The sequence below is a fragment of the Cervus elaphus genome, chromosome 14, assembly GCF_910594005.1.
Source record: "Cervus elaphus chromosome 14, mCerEla1.1, whole genome shotgun sequence".
Lineage (NCBI taxonomy): Eukaryota > Metazoa > Chordata > Mammalia > Artiodactyla > Cervidae > Cervus > Cervus elaphus.
The window spans coordinates 16,656,141-16,672,865 of record NC_057828.1 but is presented as its reverse complement, the minus strand read 5'-3'; positions in this window follow the sequence as shown (position 1 = coordinate 16,672,865).

Here is a 16,725-nt window from a genome sequence, read left to right as displayed (position 1 = left end):
ACCTTGGGACGCCAGGAGCCCCCAGAGGCTGGAGCAAGGAAGGATTCTCACCTAGGGCCTCCAGAAGGAATCTGCCCTCACCAACACCTTGCTTTTGAATATTGATCTCTAGAACTGCAAGAAAATTTATCTTGTTTTAAACAGCCTGTTTATGCCATACATTATGGCAGCTTTGGAGTACCAGTACATTCAGTATTTTAGAATATCACATATTTGAATTATAGTGTATCTTTCAAATTTCATAGCACTAGGATCTTGTTGGTGTCTTTGAATTTGAAATATAATTTCCATTCTAGGAATGTTCTTGTGTATTCCTTTATTAAATTATTTTATCCATTTTTTTCTTTCCTTTTTTTCTATGTAATGGACATAAAAATACTTTTTTGGACCTTATCATTCTTTTCAGATTTTAGTATCTGACATGTAAATGTATCTTATAATCAACATTCTCTGATAATTCACTTGCCAACATTTTAAATATTTTCTTAATATAACAGTGCATTTTCCAACCAAAGGAGTCTTAGATTAAATGTATTTTGGCATATAGATTAGCAACATTTTGATTTAACTAATTTTTAAAAAATAATTAATTTTTTACTTACTCTCTGAAGAATTCAAATTTCTTCTAAGTTTTCTATTTATGCTTTAAATTTTATCTATGTATACTGTCTGCTCTTTTGCCTTATAAATTTTTTTATTTGTTCTTTTAATGGTGGTCTGCTCTTGTAATGCATGTTATATATCTTCTGTTTTTTTTGTTTATTTTTAAATATTTATTTTGTAATCTCACGTTAGAAGTTGGCAAAAGATCTCACCTTCAGTTTGAAACACTTAGCTTGGCTGTAAATTGATATTAGTCTCAAATGGAATTTCTGTGTACATCACCAAAACTTACCACAAGAAGACTCTCAAGTAACGACAGGGAGATGATGGCTGATTTTACATATTTTCTGTCTGATTAAATAACACCCAGAGAATCCTTTTCCCCCATACCTAGAGGTTTAAAAGGAATGCCAGGTGGTGCTAGTAAAGTACTTGTGTGCCAATACAGGAGACATAAAAGATGCGGGTTCGATCCCTGGGTCATAAAGATTCCCTGGAGGAGGGCATAGCAACTCACTCCAGTATTCTTGCCTGGAAAATTCCATGGACAGAGGAGCCTGGCATGCTACATACTATTGCTTCACACACAGTTGGATAGGACTGAAGTGACTTAGCATGCATGAACGCAGAGATTTAAAGCTGTTTGCTAGGATTTTGGCAACTGAGCCAGCAACATACTAGCTTTCACTACTTCTTATTTATTGATTGCAACTCCTTTTCAGCAAAATCTCTCATTCTTGCTTGCAGATGTGATCAGTAGCCCCAAATCCAATAATACTATCTTTTTACCTTTCTAATTAATAAACCTCGAATCACCTAAGTGAAACGCTATTATGAAAGCATGTTATCTGTTGGAGTTTAATGTTTTCTTACTTAGTGATTTATTTTGTTTTCAAGATTTCCCTACTATACACATGAATTCACCCATACATTGTACAGGAGATTGGTAACGTTGTTCTGGTACATTTCAGCAGATTGGCTTTTAATTAATGACCCTCCTTGCTTTCCGTTTCCTAGAACTACTCTGTAATTCATCATCTGTTTATTTACTTTCTTGTACAGTCATGGGTGCTTATGTACTGTATTTACATCTCAAACTTTAGTTTGGATGCATGCTCACTTGCTCAGTCATGTCAGACTCTCTGTGACCCCATGGACTGTGGCCTGACAAGATGCTCTGTTCATGGGATTCTCCAGGCAAGAATACTGGAGTGTGTTGCTATTTCCTTCTCCAGGGGATCTTTCTGATCAAGTGATCAAATCTGCATCTCCTACCTTGCAGGTGGATTTTTTTTACCACTGAGTCATTGGGATCAATTTTTAACCAAGTTGTAGAAAGATTACATTTTTCTATTCTGAACATTAACAATCTGAACGCAGAGTGAAGCATAGATTATTGCAAAGTAAAATGTCAACATGAAGTAGATATAAGTGATTTTTATACGTAGAAGGCCAATTTTCTTACCATTCCATCATCAAATATATTATTATTTGACTTAATATCAAACAAATTGATAAGTTACCCATTAGGAGGACTTTTTGCCCATCAAATAAATGTGTGCATCTGTGTGTGTTTGGACCAATGATGCTAGTAGAGGTAGTAGTATTAAATTACAAAGTATTCCAAAAACATTAACTAAATGGTTTATGTTCTGGATAAATTAAAATGTTTAAAGTAAAAACAGATATAATATTAAAACATTGGTTATATTTAATTTTCTTTATATTTTTTACTAGAAACTCCAGTCTAATGAATTTGGGATAGAAATTATTAAGGAGCATACTTTTAAATGGTTAGATAGCTCTTATTTCTTTTAAACCATTATAATATACACACTTTAACAAACTTTGATATTTAAAATTCATATTTTCAATGTCACATGTTTTCCAAAAATTTGAATAAGTTTTGAAAAAAATTTGAACAAATTTGTATGAACAAATGAAGTCAACAATTGCAATACTCTGTATTATAATACACTGGAGAAGGGAATGGCAAACCACTTCAGTATTCTTGCCTTGAGAACCCCATGAACAGTATGAAAAGGCAAAATGATAGGATACTGAAAGAGGAACTCCCCAGGTTGGTAGGTGCCAAATATGCTACTGGAGATCAGTGGAGAAATAACTCCAGAAAGAATGAAGGGATGGAGCCAAGCAAAAACAATACCCAGTTGTGGATGTGACTGGTGATAGAAGCAAGGTCTGATGCTGTAAGGAGCAATATCGCATAGGAACCTGGAATGTTAGGTCCATGAATCAAGGCAAATTAGAAGTGGTCAAACAGGAGATGGCAAGAGTGAGTGTTGACATTATAGGAATCAGAAACTAAAATGGACTGGAATGGGTGAATTTAACTCATGTGACCATTATATCTACTACTGTGGGCAAGAATCCCTTAGAAGAAATGGAGTAGCCATCATGGTCAACAAGAGAGTTCGAAATGCAGTACTTGGATGCAATCTCAGAAATGACAGAATAATCTCTGTTCGTTTCCAAGGCAAACCATTCAATATCACAGTAATCCAAGTCTATGCCCCAACCAGTAACATTGAATAAGCTGAAGTTGAATGGTTCTATGAAGACCTACAAGACCTTTTAGAACTAACACCCAAAAAAGACATCCTTTTCATTATAGGGGACTGGAATGCAAAAGTAGGAAGTCAAGAAACACCTGGAGTAACAGGCAAATTTGGCCTTGGAGTATGGAATGAAGCAGGGCAACAGGTAACAGAGTTTTGTGAAGAGAATGCACTGGCCATAGCAAATACCCTCTTCCAACAACAAAAGAAAATACTCTACACATGGACATCACCAGATGGTCAATACTGAAATCAGATTGACTATACTCTTTGCATCCAAAGATGCAGAAGCTCTATACAGTCAGCAAAACAAGACCAGGAGTCAACTGTGGCTCAGATCATGAACTCCTTATTGCCAAATTCAGACTTAAATTGAAGAGAGTAGAGAAAACCACTAGACCACTCTGATTTGACCTAAATCAAATCCCTTATGACCATATAGTGGGAGTGAGAAATAGATTTAAGGGACTAGATCTGATAGACAGAGTGCCTGATAAACTATGGATGGAGGTTCGTGACATTGTACAGGAGACAGGGATCAAGACCATCCCCATGGAAAAGAAATACAAAAAGGCAAAATGGCTCAAACTACCGCACAATTGCACTCATCTCATACACTAGTAAAGTAATTCTCAAAATTCTCCAAGCCAGGCTTCAGCAATACATGAACCGTGAACTTCCAGATGTTCAAGCTGGTTTTAGAAAAGGCAGAGGAACCAGAGATCAAATTGCCAACATCCATTGGATCATGGAAAAAACAAGAGAGTTCCAGAAAAACATCTATTTCTGCTTTATTGACTATGCCAAAGCCTTTGACTGTGTGGATCACAATAAAATGTTGAAAATTCTGAAAGAGATGGGAATACCAGACCACCTCTTGAGAAACTTATATGCAGGTCAGGAAGCAACAGTTAGAACTGGACATGGAACAACAGACTAGTTCCAAATAGGAAAAGGAGTACGACAAGGCTGTATATTGTCACCCTGCTTATTTAACTTTTATGCAGAGTACATCATGAGAAACGCTGGGCTGGAAGAAGCACAAGCTGGAATCAAGATTGCCAGGAGAAATATCAATAACCTCAGATATGCAGATGACACCACCCTTATGGCAGAGAGTGAAGAGGAGCTAAAGAGCCTCTTGATGAAAGTGAAAGAGGAGAGTGAAAAGTTGGCTTAAAGCTCAACATTCAGAAAACTAAGATCATGGCATCTGGTCCTATCACTTCATGGGAAATAGACAGGGAGACAGTGGAAACAGTGTTAGACTTTATTTTGGGGGGCTCCTACATCACTGCAGATGGTGACTGCAGCCATGAAATTAAAAGATGCTTACTCCTTGAAAAGAAAGTTATGACCAACCTAAATAGCATATTAAAAAGCAGAGACATTACTTTGCCAACAAAGGTCCGTCTATTCAAGGCTATGGTTTTTCCAGTGGTCATGTATGGATGTGACAGTTGGACTGTGAAGAAAGCTGAGTACTGAAAAATTGATGCTTTTAAACGATGGTGTTGGAGAAGACTCTTGAGAGTCCCTTGGACTGCAAGGAGATCAAACCTGTCCCTCCTAAAGGAGATCAGTCCTGGGTGTTCACTGGAAGGACTGATGCTGAAGCTGAAACTCCAACACTTTGGCCACCTCATGCGAAGAGTTGACTCATTGGAAAAGACCCTGATGCTGGGAGGGATTGGGGGCAGGAAGGGAAGGGGATGACAGAGGATGAGATGGCTGGATGGCATCACTGACTCGATGGACATGAGTTTGGGTAAACTCATGGAGTTCGTGATGGACAGGGAGGCCCAGCGTTTTGCGATTCATGGGGTCGCAAGGAGTCGGACATCACTGAGCGACTGAACTGAACTGAACTATATTATAATATTCTGCAGCAATGCTTCATGTAAAACTAAATAATATATGTATAATATAAAAAGATGTTAATAATAGGGAACAAAATTTCAGAGCACTTTTTGTAAGTGCAATTTTTCTTTCTATTTTTCTTTTCTTTTTTTTTTTTCATTTATTTTTATTAGTTGGAGGCTAATTACTTTACAATATTGTAGTGGTTTTTGCCATACATTGACATGAATATAAAAATGTTTTCTTGGACCTCATTCTTCTGTGCAACAAAATACCAAGTCAGGAGCAATTTAACAAATGTTTGAGAATAACATTGCTAGTAGTAATGGAAAATGGGGGAAATAGAGTACCGAAAAAATGTTAATTATTTCTGTAATTCCAAATAATTTCTTGCTTTGTTTTCCTTTTTCAGAGGGAGAGGGAGTGTTCATTTCAGTGAAACGTTGCTTTTTTCCCTTTATGTATGAAAAGAAGGAAAAGTGCCTTATTTAAGTATCAAATGGTGGAGTAAAGATACTTTAAAATGAAAAGGATTCACATATATAATTCCTTTACATATAAATTATATACACACATATACATTTCAGCAATATGCGGTGCACCCTCTGTGTGTGTGTGTGCAAGTGAAAGCGTTAGTCTGTCAGTGATGGACTGCAGCTCACCAGGCTCCTCTGTCCACGGAATTCTCCAGGCAAGAATCGTGGAGTTAGTAGCTATTCCCTTCCCCAGGGGATCTTCCCTACCTCGAATTCAGGTCTCCTGCATTTCAGATAGATTCTTAATCATCTGAGCCACCAGGGAAGCCCATATATAAATATATGTATGATAGAAAGAGACATAGAAAGAGACACTAAGAAACAGACAGAGAGGATATAGTGTCATGCATTTTAATCATTCCTTTTTTTTTTCTGATTGTTATTCCTACTGTTTTTAAGTGTAATGGATTTGGAGTATGATTGTGCTTGAATCTTAGGCCTACAAATTACTAACTATATGAATATAAATAGCTTTATTAACTTTATTTGTACTTCCATATCTATCTACAAAACAAATAAAATAATTACACCTGTTCATGGTTTGTTGTGATGAATAAAAGGAAGACTATTAAGGCACTTTGAATGTGTCTGTCACAATATATACTCCATAGCTCATAGCTATTAATAAATCCTAACATTTTGGCTGTTGATGATAATTTAAACACAATAGGATTTACTTGTAGAAAACTTTGCACTCCCATTGTTGACATTCTAACCAGTTTTCAACCTACCTGAATCGCCTTGCCAGTTCACCTAATACTCCTTAGCCAGGTTATGAGGCTATAAAAATTACTAAAATTAAGTGTCTATATCCCTTATGTCTTAAAGGCTTTGAAAAGGCTAAGTTTGGTTTCTGGTTAGTACACAAGTACATGAGGAGATTAATTTAAATTTTAAAAAGTAATATTTATATTTAAACAAAAACAAATTATGAGGAGTATAGTATGTAACAATAATATTCTGGTTGCATTAGTTTGTTTTGTTCAATGTATAATAGTTTGAGAAATGATTAAAATTATATTTAAAATAACTTATAGAGGACAGTAACAATGAAACTACAGCTGACTACTTTTGATTACATTTTTTCTTTGAACAATCTGCTCAGTCTACTTTTTACAAAGTAAAACTGTATTCTTGAGTAATACATGAATAAGAATATTCTTCACCATTGGATAGCATGCCAGTGTACTTATGGCAACTCGTTCACAGTCATGGGAAGAGAGAAGAGTAAAGACGGAATGGATTTACCTAGAGATAAAAAAAAGTTTATATAATTCGTTTATTTTATGCCAAAATTTATAGTCAGTGCTCAACATATGTTGTCTATTTTTTGACCATTTGAAATGTAATACTTGATATATTTCACACATATTAAACAAATTATGTGATTTGTTTATGGTTCACAAATATTTTATGAATTTTGTGAATTCACATATTTTATGAATATGGTTCACAGATATGTTTATAGTTCACAAACTATGGTTCACAAATATTTCATCATGTTTACACAAAGACCATGATAATTCCTTGGTAATTCCTACTTGGCTGATTTTAGACTACATGTTGCCAAAGAAAATAATTAGGTTTTTTTTTAATGTTTCTTCAACATAACATTGCATCAGTAAATATTTAATACCATTAAATATTATTCAATGATGATTATTAATAATTTCTTAGATTCTTTTGTATTAATTTACCCTTCTTTTACCATTTTTCTCCTCCAACTTGTTGAGAATGTTTTCTTAATTCCTTGTAAACTAAATCTGCAATCTACTAATTTTGTTTGTTTAAGGAATATGAAAAGCAGCTAATGTGAGGAATAGGTGATAGACTAAATCTCATGTTGAGACAATCTGTCAATATTTCAAAAGAAATATAGAGCCTAGTTGTTTTAAAAAGGGCCATATATTATTTCCCCATGTCCTTCTATTAAGGGAAAGAGTCTGTAAGATATGTAGAGCAAGGTTATGACTGTTTTCTTATTTTTTCTGGCTAAAACATTAACAATGATGATAATGCATGAAAATTACCTTCCATTTCTAAAGCTTCATATACTTTGACTTATTCAAACCAGCCAACTAACCAATGCCCCTTCTAGGTTATGTGACATAATGCTAGAAGAAAAAACAAACAAACAAACATAACTCTAGAGAATCAGTAGTATGTTCTCAAGTTCTAGCCAAAAGTTTGGCTTTCTTTAGTTTCAGAGTTAAAGGTTTGGGGGTCATCAGCATGTGCTATATTTAAGTCCAAGGGATTAGATGGTATCACTTCATAGCCCTGCTTATCTGGATAAAGAGCACAGGCCTGAGAAACTGGCCATGGGACTGTAACATAGAGGGATGTATAAAGGAAACCAGAAGGGGGGTCAGAGAAGTGGGAGAGAAAGTAGATCAGCTGTAACAGAAGCCAAGAGAAGAGTCCTTCAAGACAGTGGTCAATTTCTTTGAATGTTACTTACAGGCCAAATAGAATAAAACACCAAAGTAACCATCCTTAATTTGACAACATTAAAATCGCTGATGTCCTTGATATATTATTTAATTACTATTTTAATGTTATTAATTACAATAAGTGTTTCAGCATGGTGGATATAGTCTTCATTTGTTGCTGCTGAGTTGATGGATAGTAATAAAGGGGCTGGCCTTCCAACTTGCTAAGCATTTAATGATGCTCTTCTGGCTGTATTGTCTTTTACTGTGTCTCATAAAAGTTATTAATATTATTAAAACATCTAGAGGAATACAACCAAGACCTGCTCCTAAAAGCCTTCGTTTGGTTGCTGGTTTAACAGACTTTCCGATTTTTATCAGAGGCAGGCGGGGGTGGAACTGGCTGTGTGATGTAATTGCTTTAGAGGACAAGCTTGGAAGTATTTCCAGAAGCATTCTCTCCCTTACCATCCATTACTCTCCCTCCTGTTCCCTTCCATTCAGTTGCCTTCTTTTCTCTTCTATTCCTCTCCCATTTTCCCTCTGCTTCCTACCTTCTTGAGTCTCCCTAGCCTGTTCTTCTCTCATTACCTCTGTACACTATGCAGTCCCCTTTGTTAAACAGAATAAAATGTTAAAGGGTCACTCTCTCCCTTAAGCTTAAAATATCCCTGTGTTCTTCTTGGCTCCTACTGTCCTTCCCACCTAACAGAAGCAGAAGATATTAAGAAGACATGGAAAGAATACACAGAAGAATTGTACAAAAAAGATCTTCATGACCCAAATTATCATTATGGTGTGATCACTCACCTAGAGCCAGACATCCTGGAAGGTGAAGTCAAGTGGGTCTTATGAAGCATCACTACAAACAAAGCTAGCGGAGGTGATGGAATTCTAATTGAGCTATTTCAAATCCTAAAAGATGATTCTGTGAAAGTGCTGCACTCAATATGCCAGCAAACTTGGAAAACTCAGCAGTGGCCACAGGACTGGAAAAGGTCAGTTTTCATTCCAATCTCAAAGAAAGGCAATGCCAAAGAACGCTCAAACTACTACACAATTGTACTCATCTCACATGCTAGTAAAGTAATGCTCAAAATTCTCCAAGCCAGGCTTCAAAAATATGTGAACTGTAAACTTCCAGATGTTCAAGCTGGATTTAGAAAAGGCAGAGGAACCAGACTTCAAATTGGCAACATCCACTGGATCATCAACAAAGCAAGAGAGTTCCAGAAAAACATCTATTTTTGCTTTACTGACTATGCCAAAGCCTTTGACTGTGTGGATCAAAATAAACTATGGAAAATTCTTAAAGAAATGGGAATACCAGACCACCTGACCTGCCTCCTGAGAAATCTGTATGCAGGTCAGGAAGCAACAGTTAGAACTGGACATGGAAAAACAGACTGGCTCCATACAGGAAAAGGAATACGTCAAGGCTGTATATTGTCACCCTGCTTATTTAATGTATATGCAGAGTAGATCATGAGAAACGCTGGACTGGATTAAGCACAAGCTGGAATCAATATTGCTGGGAGAAATACCAATAACCTCATGTATGCAGATGACACCACCTTTATGGCAGAAAGCTAAAAAGAACTAAAGAGCCTCTTGACGAAAGTGAGAGGAGAGTGAAAAGTTTAGCTTAAAAGTCAACATTCAGAAAACCAAGATCATGGCATCTGTCCCATCACTTCATGACATATAGATGGGGAAACAGTGGAGACGGTGACAGACTTTACTTTCTTGGTCTCCAAAGTCACTGCAGATGGTGACTGCAGCCATGAAATTAAAAGATGCTTGCTCCTTGGGAGAAAAGTTATGACCAACCTAGATAGCATATTAAAAAGCAGAGACATTATTTTGCCAACAAAGGTCCATCTAGTCAAGGCTATGGTTTTTTTTCAGTAGTCATGTATGGATGTGAGAGTTGGACTATAAAGAAAGCTGAGCACCAAAGAATTGATGCTTTTTGAACTGTGGTGTTGGAGAAGTCTCTTGAGAGAAACTTGGATGGCAAGGAGATCCAACCAGTCCATCCTAAAAGAAATCAGTCCTGAAAATTCATTGGAAGGACTGATGTTGAAGCTAAAACTCCAATAATTTGACCACCTGAATCAAAGAGCTGACTCATTTGAAAAGACCCTTATGCTGGGAAAGATTGAAGGCAGGAGGAGAAGGGGATGACAGAGTATGAGATGGTTGGATGTCGTCACCTACTCAATGGGCATGACTTTGAGTAAACTCCAGTAGTTAGAGATGGACAGGGAGGCCTGGCGTGCTGCAGTACATGGGGTTGCAAAGAGTCAGACTGAACTGAACTGTCCTTCCCACAGTTTATCTAAGCATATGTACAAATGAATATGACCTAAAGTTCCCCAATATATTCATTGGAAGGACTGTTGGTGAAGCTAAAGCTCTGATACTTTGCCCACCTGATGTGAAGAGCTGACTCACCAGAAAAGACCCTGATGCTGAGAAACATTGAGGGCAAGAAGAGAAGAAGGTGACAGAAGGTGAGTTGGTTGGATGGCATCACTGCACAATGGACATGTGTTTGAGCAAACTCTAGGAGATAGTGAAGAAAAGGGAAACCTGGTGTGCTATAGTCCATATAGTCACAAACAGTTGGACACAACTCTTTGAACCGAATAACAGTTGTTGACTGAACAATAACAAAGATTGTCTCAAAGGTATTTATTTCCATGGAACAAATAAAATATTTACTTTCCTTCTTTCTACCATGAACACTCTGCACAAATATATGGGGGAATTCCAAGAACAGAAGCTCAAAGGCACAGGATGAGTCAGGAGATTAGAGTAGCTACTCCACAGCAAACATAAGAATAATGCCATTTCTCTTTAGGTACCAGAAGGCTCCTTCCTTCTATACATCCAGCTGAACACCTGTATGCCCATGCACACACACAGAGAGACACACATACACACACAACTATTCCTTCCTGGAAATGAGAGTTGAAGTAATAAGAGAAATGAAAATATTTTTTATTTTGTAATACATAGTGCTTTAATAAACCTGAAGGACTTTCCACTATTATAGTTAAATCTTTGCTAGCCTTCATGTGCTGTAAATGGCTCAAGTGTTAGTATATTTCAGTACTACTGAAATAAGGTAAAGAAGAGAAGGTCTGAAAGTAGAAAGGAAATGAGTTGTATTTATCCTTGAGATAACCTAGAATTCAATTTCATTTTCTATTTATTTATAGTATAATTATGAAAATGTAAGATTTCATAAGTAGTTATAAACACAAAAGAAACCATAAAGATTAGTAAAGGATCTACTTATGGGTGATTCTACCTTTGAATTTTTATCTTCCACCTGAGATTCAATGAATTGATTTCACATATGCATGGGGAAATATATTATAATGCAGATTCTTAGATCTCTGAATTCCAGAATTTCAGCAGATATGTTATGCCAACAATACAGTCTATTAACGAAAGTTACAGTTGCTTACTTCTTCTTGATACCACTATTTGGGTCTCACATAGAAGTAACTGCTTCATATCTTAGTGTGCATAACTTTAAAAATTGAAAATCAGAGTTGGACTAAAAATATTGAACAAGATTGAGAGTCACTTTACCTGCCAAGAATTTTGCATGATATACTTTGCATATAAATTAGATAAACAGGGTGGCAAAATACAGACTTGTCATAATACTTTCCCCATTTTGAACCAGTCAGCTGTTCCATGAAAGATTTTAACAGTTGCTTCTTGACCCATATACAGATTTCACAGGACACAGGTAAAGCTCTATAACAGTGTGTGATAACTCTTGAAAAGATGGGACAGGCCAGGAAATGACTAGCTCATTTTTTTTAAAAATGAACATAATACTAAATTTTATATAGGAATTTCTTTCTAGGAATATGTATGTACTTTTTGAATAAAATATTTTTCATATTTTGAAAAAATTCCTAGTCTTAAAGTAGAGTAACATTTTTAATCTCTATTTTTATTTCAAGTTTTCTTAGAAATTGTTATGAGATGTTAATTATAATAAAGATGCTAATGGTTCACATGATGGCATTTATGTTCAATTTTTTATCATGATTTAGAGACAATTCAAAGGGGAATCAATGGACAAGATCAATTAACTTAGAAATCTTTTTTGATCACAATCTTTCTGAACATATACAAACAAGTAAAATAATGTACATTTATTCATTCCTTCAACAGTTGTTCTTGAGGACATCCTATACATGGGCCATATATAAGATTTAACACTCAACAGAAAAAACACCAGTTCTCATAAAGTTTACATTCTAGATGGAAGAACTAAACACGTAAGCACAATATCATGAGTGAACATAAGTTCTAACAGGAAACTGAAGTGATGAGGTGACAAAAGTTTACGGTGGGTAAATACTGAGTGTTGCTGAAGATGACGAGCAATAGAACCCCCTCTCACCGCTGGTGGGAGTGCAAATTGGTAAAAGTGTTCAGCATTCTCTATAGAAGCTGGGCATGTGCAAATCCTATGACCCAGAAAATTCCATTCTTATGTTTCCCCAACAGAAATGCATTCATATATTTACCAAAAACTACAATAAAATCTTCACTGCATGTATTAGACCTTTAAAGGGAACTATCAAATGCCATCCACAGTATAATAGATAAACTGCAGTTATTTACATCATTGAATATTATACTGTGATCAGAAAGAATAACCAGCAATTACATGACCAAATAAAAACATAATGGAAGGTTTTATTTATGTAAGGACTAAAGCAGATTGTACTCATCCGTGTTGTTGAATGACAGGACCAGATAGCATAACCTTGCAGGTGGTGAATGCTTGAAGGAGTGAGCTACAAGTGGTGGAGTGTTGGACTGCTGGTAATGATTAGTTTCTTGATTTGGATGTTGGTTTCCTGGTTGGGTGATTTATGGCTCAGATGATGACATTGTCTAAAGCTGATATTCTGCTTTCCTCCCTGCTATGTCTGTCAATATTTCCCTTTCTCTAGTAGTGTAGTAGTGCACAATGAAAGGTCTCTTCTTTATAAAATTTTCGGAGGTGAATTAGTCTCATTAATTCATACAACAGGGAATATGTAGAAAGTGCTGTTAATAAAAATGAGCTGAGATTCAATGAGATTACAGCCTTAAAACCTGACCTGGTAACATAAACAAAAAAAACTTGCCTTGTTGCTACTGAGTACCACCCTATGAATTTTTAAGATCTTCTGAATTATGAAAGAGTATTCACCTACTATTGACATTAGTGACCCTCAACATTTTACTCTGAATCTAACATCAAATTATATTTGAGAAATAAATCTTTTCTAAGTATAAAAACTCAAATGTTGAGAAATCCACCTACCGTATTTGGATTGAGATCAAAACTAGCTACTAAAAGCTATTAAAACAAGTACCTTTGAATCTCACCAACCAAAATTATTCCGACATTTGTTTTTTTTTCACATTTTTCTTTTATTTTGTGTTAAAAATATATATGCCAAGATAAGTTTCTGCTTGATTAAAAGATTTACTTTTAAAAGTTAAATAATTCTTACAACTAAAGATATTTGACATTATGAATTCTTAGTGAAATAAAATAAATGTAAAGGTATCTGAAGATTAAAGAAAATACAAAAATTAAAATAAATTATGCTTCTGAAAGATTCATTGAATTCATGCCAGCCTTTATAAAGGCTAATTAAAAGCCATTTGTATATGTTGAGATCAAATTATACTTGAAGGGTATTTCTACAAGTGTGAAAAAAGTTCTAAACTAATCTCAAATATGCTTATCAGGATAATTTAGTAGTCAATACTATATAGGTTCCTTAATATTTCTGAACACATGGAAAATACTACTCTTATAAGTATTTAAGTAATGATTTATTATAATAAAATGTCATAACCAAATTTTTTGTATGAAATGTATGTTGTAAATTTTGTATTTTAATAGTCCTTTAACTTTTTGCAGTGTAGAGTAATAAAGAAAGTATCAAGTAGTATTGCTATTAACTGTACACACACCTGGACTTCCCAGGTGGCTCAGGGGCTAAAGAACCCACCTGTAACGCAGGAGACGCAGGAGACGTTGGTTCAACCTCTGGTTCAGGAAGATCTCTTGGAGGAGGGCATGGCAACCCACTCCAGTACTCTGACCTTGAGAGTCTCATGGATAGAGGAGCCTAGCGAGCCACAGTCCATGTGGTTGCAAAAGAGTTGGCCATGACGGAAGCGACCGAACACGAGTATACGTGCCCATATCTAACCCCTAAGTTATGAGCACTGTGACAGTCAGTCCTACATTTAATTTAGCTCATTTCTCTAAGACCTACAACGCTTTATACCCACAATGTGTAATTCATTAATATTCAGTGAATAAATATCAAATAAATGCACGCCTTTGAATGAGTAAACATGTACATGTACCACAGGATGATTCTGAATGAAAAGACTTGTGTGGCTGATTCATATCAATGTATGACAAAAAATAAATAAATAAATAAATAAAAATTAAAAAAAAAAAAAAAAAGACTTGTGTCAAGTTAACTGGCCCCTGTATGATTTTGCAAATAGTGGGATCTTGCATGATATCACAAGGATGTGATAAGCCTTGCCATCATTGTCCTAAAAAACCACAGACCAGAGAACCAGACACTCCTCCCATTATATCATAAACCAAAACAATTTTCCAGCTAGATTAAATATGTAAAGATGCAAAAGTATACCACACAGAATATGCAACATAGATAATTACCTAATTTAGAACTGAGAGAGAATAAAAATTAAAATAATGAATAACAAGTAGTTCCACAGAAATAGATGATCTTAATTACATTTAAGTGAAAGGAACCTTACATTTCTTCACACTGTCAAATTTTATAAATGAATTAGGAAATAGGACTAGGAACATATAGTAAGGATTACTGTCCTTATGCAATGTTATTACAAAATAACATGTGAAAAATTTGCAATTAATAGAAGGATTGGTGAGGGGCATGCATCAATAGGATGAAAAATTATATAAATAATAAGATTAAATCTCTCTAAATTGAAAAGGCAGCATATGTATGTATATATTTCTGTCTGGACATCTTTTTTCCCATGTGTCTATATTAAGCATATGTGTTAATTACAACTTTTTGCTATACTGTATCTTCAGTTGACTATTTGTAAAATTTTAATGCTTTGGGGATACACTGAAAGACAATAATTTGTTGTTACTATAAATGTTTGGCTAACTGTGGTGGGAAACCTGACAAGAACTGTTGGAAGAAGACAATTGTGAGGAAGAGAATTAGTAGAAAGGTTTAGAGCACAGACGTCATCTTCTGTGAGAATCCTGAAAGGATCCTTTATGGACTATTGTAGGATAAATATTAGGCTTTTTTGTCTCAGGTGTGTTTTTGCAAAGGGGTTGATATCAACCACAAGCAAGTAGAAACTGGTTTGGGGACAGTGAAAAAAACCTTAGGCATTGCAGTGGTTTGTGGTCCTCCATAGGATCACAGCTCATAAACAGCATGCATGAGCAGGGCTGGGGGTATGATGAGAAAAAGTATCTTAAAATGCTGCTTCATAGAGTGATAATGAAAAAAGATTGAGAAACACTGTATCGGAAAATGGTAGGTATCTTTTAAAAGAAAGTTGAATCAAATTAAAATTTAACTTCTTACTACCTTAAAAACTTTATTCTATTTTGCACACTACAATATACAGCACTGAACTTAAATTCTAAAAACAACAAAATGTTGTATAGAATAATCAAATAAATAATTAAAGTTTAAGATAAATTGTATAATATATAGAAACAACCACAATATTTAATCATTTACACAGATAAATATATGTACACATGCAAAGTTGTAAGAGCAATCATCAACTAGATAAATCTGCAAAATCTACTGCATAAATTTATGTACAAATGTAAAATAAATTTATTTACAAATGAGTAAATTTTACTGCCTCTTCAAGAGTGACAAGATAGCTTTGGAACCTATTTGAATCCCTAACATTTTGGAAATCATCAACTTTACTCAGTGTAAAGCAACAGATAAAACAATAGTCAATGCAAAGAAACAAACGGATCTGAGAAAAGGGAACTATTGCCTTAGCACATCATAAAGAACTACATTTCCAGAGGGAAAACTAAAGTGGTCTATTTACAGTAGTCTCTTTACTTGTGTGTTTGAAGGTAACATTGTCAAAAAGGAAACAAATGTAGGCTTGACAGTTTTGTGATTTTTCCTATGAGACTAGAAAATCCATTTAGATGGATTGTTACACAGCATCTGGCATATCAAAGACATTCTCTAGAAGGAGACTGTAGCCGTGAATATGATTACATACATCTAGCAACTGAAGGCCAGTGATTATTATGGATACTGCAAACACAGTATTAGGCATCTGTACTGTAGCATAAGAAAATCCAATTTCTGGTAGCATTTAGTGAAACAAATTACAATAAAGCAAAGTTTTAAAAAGCAAAACAAGGCAGAAAACTCAAAAGTGTAGAAAATATTATAGCACCTATAGCTGAGCATACGAAATATGTGACAGGTGATAAATCCAACACATTTATAAAAAGTAACAATTAGAAAAAAGAAAGCAAATGCTATTTAAGTGAAAAATATTATCAACTGAATAATCTCAACAATGCATTTGTATTTTTCTTTGCTGCACTATCAGAAATAGAGTAATTTCCCTGTCTTTTAATATTTCTGCAAGAAT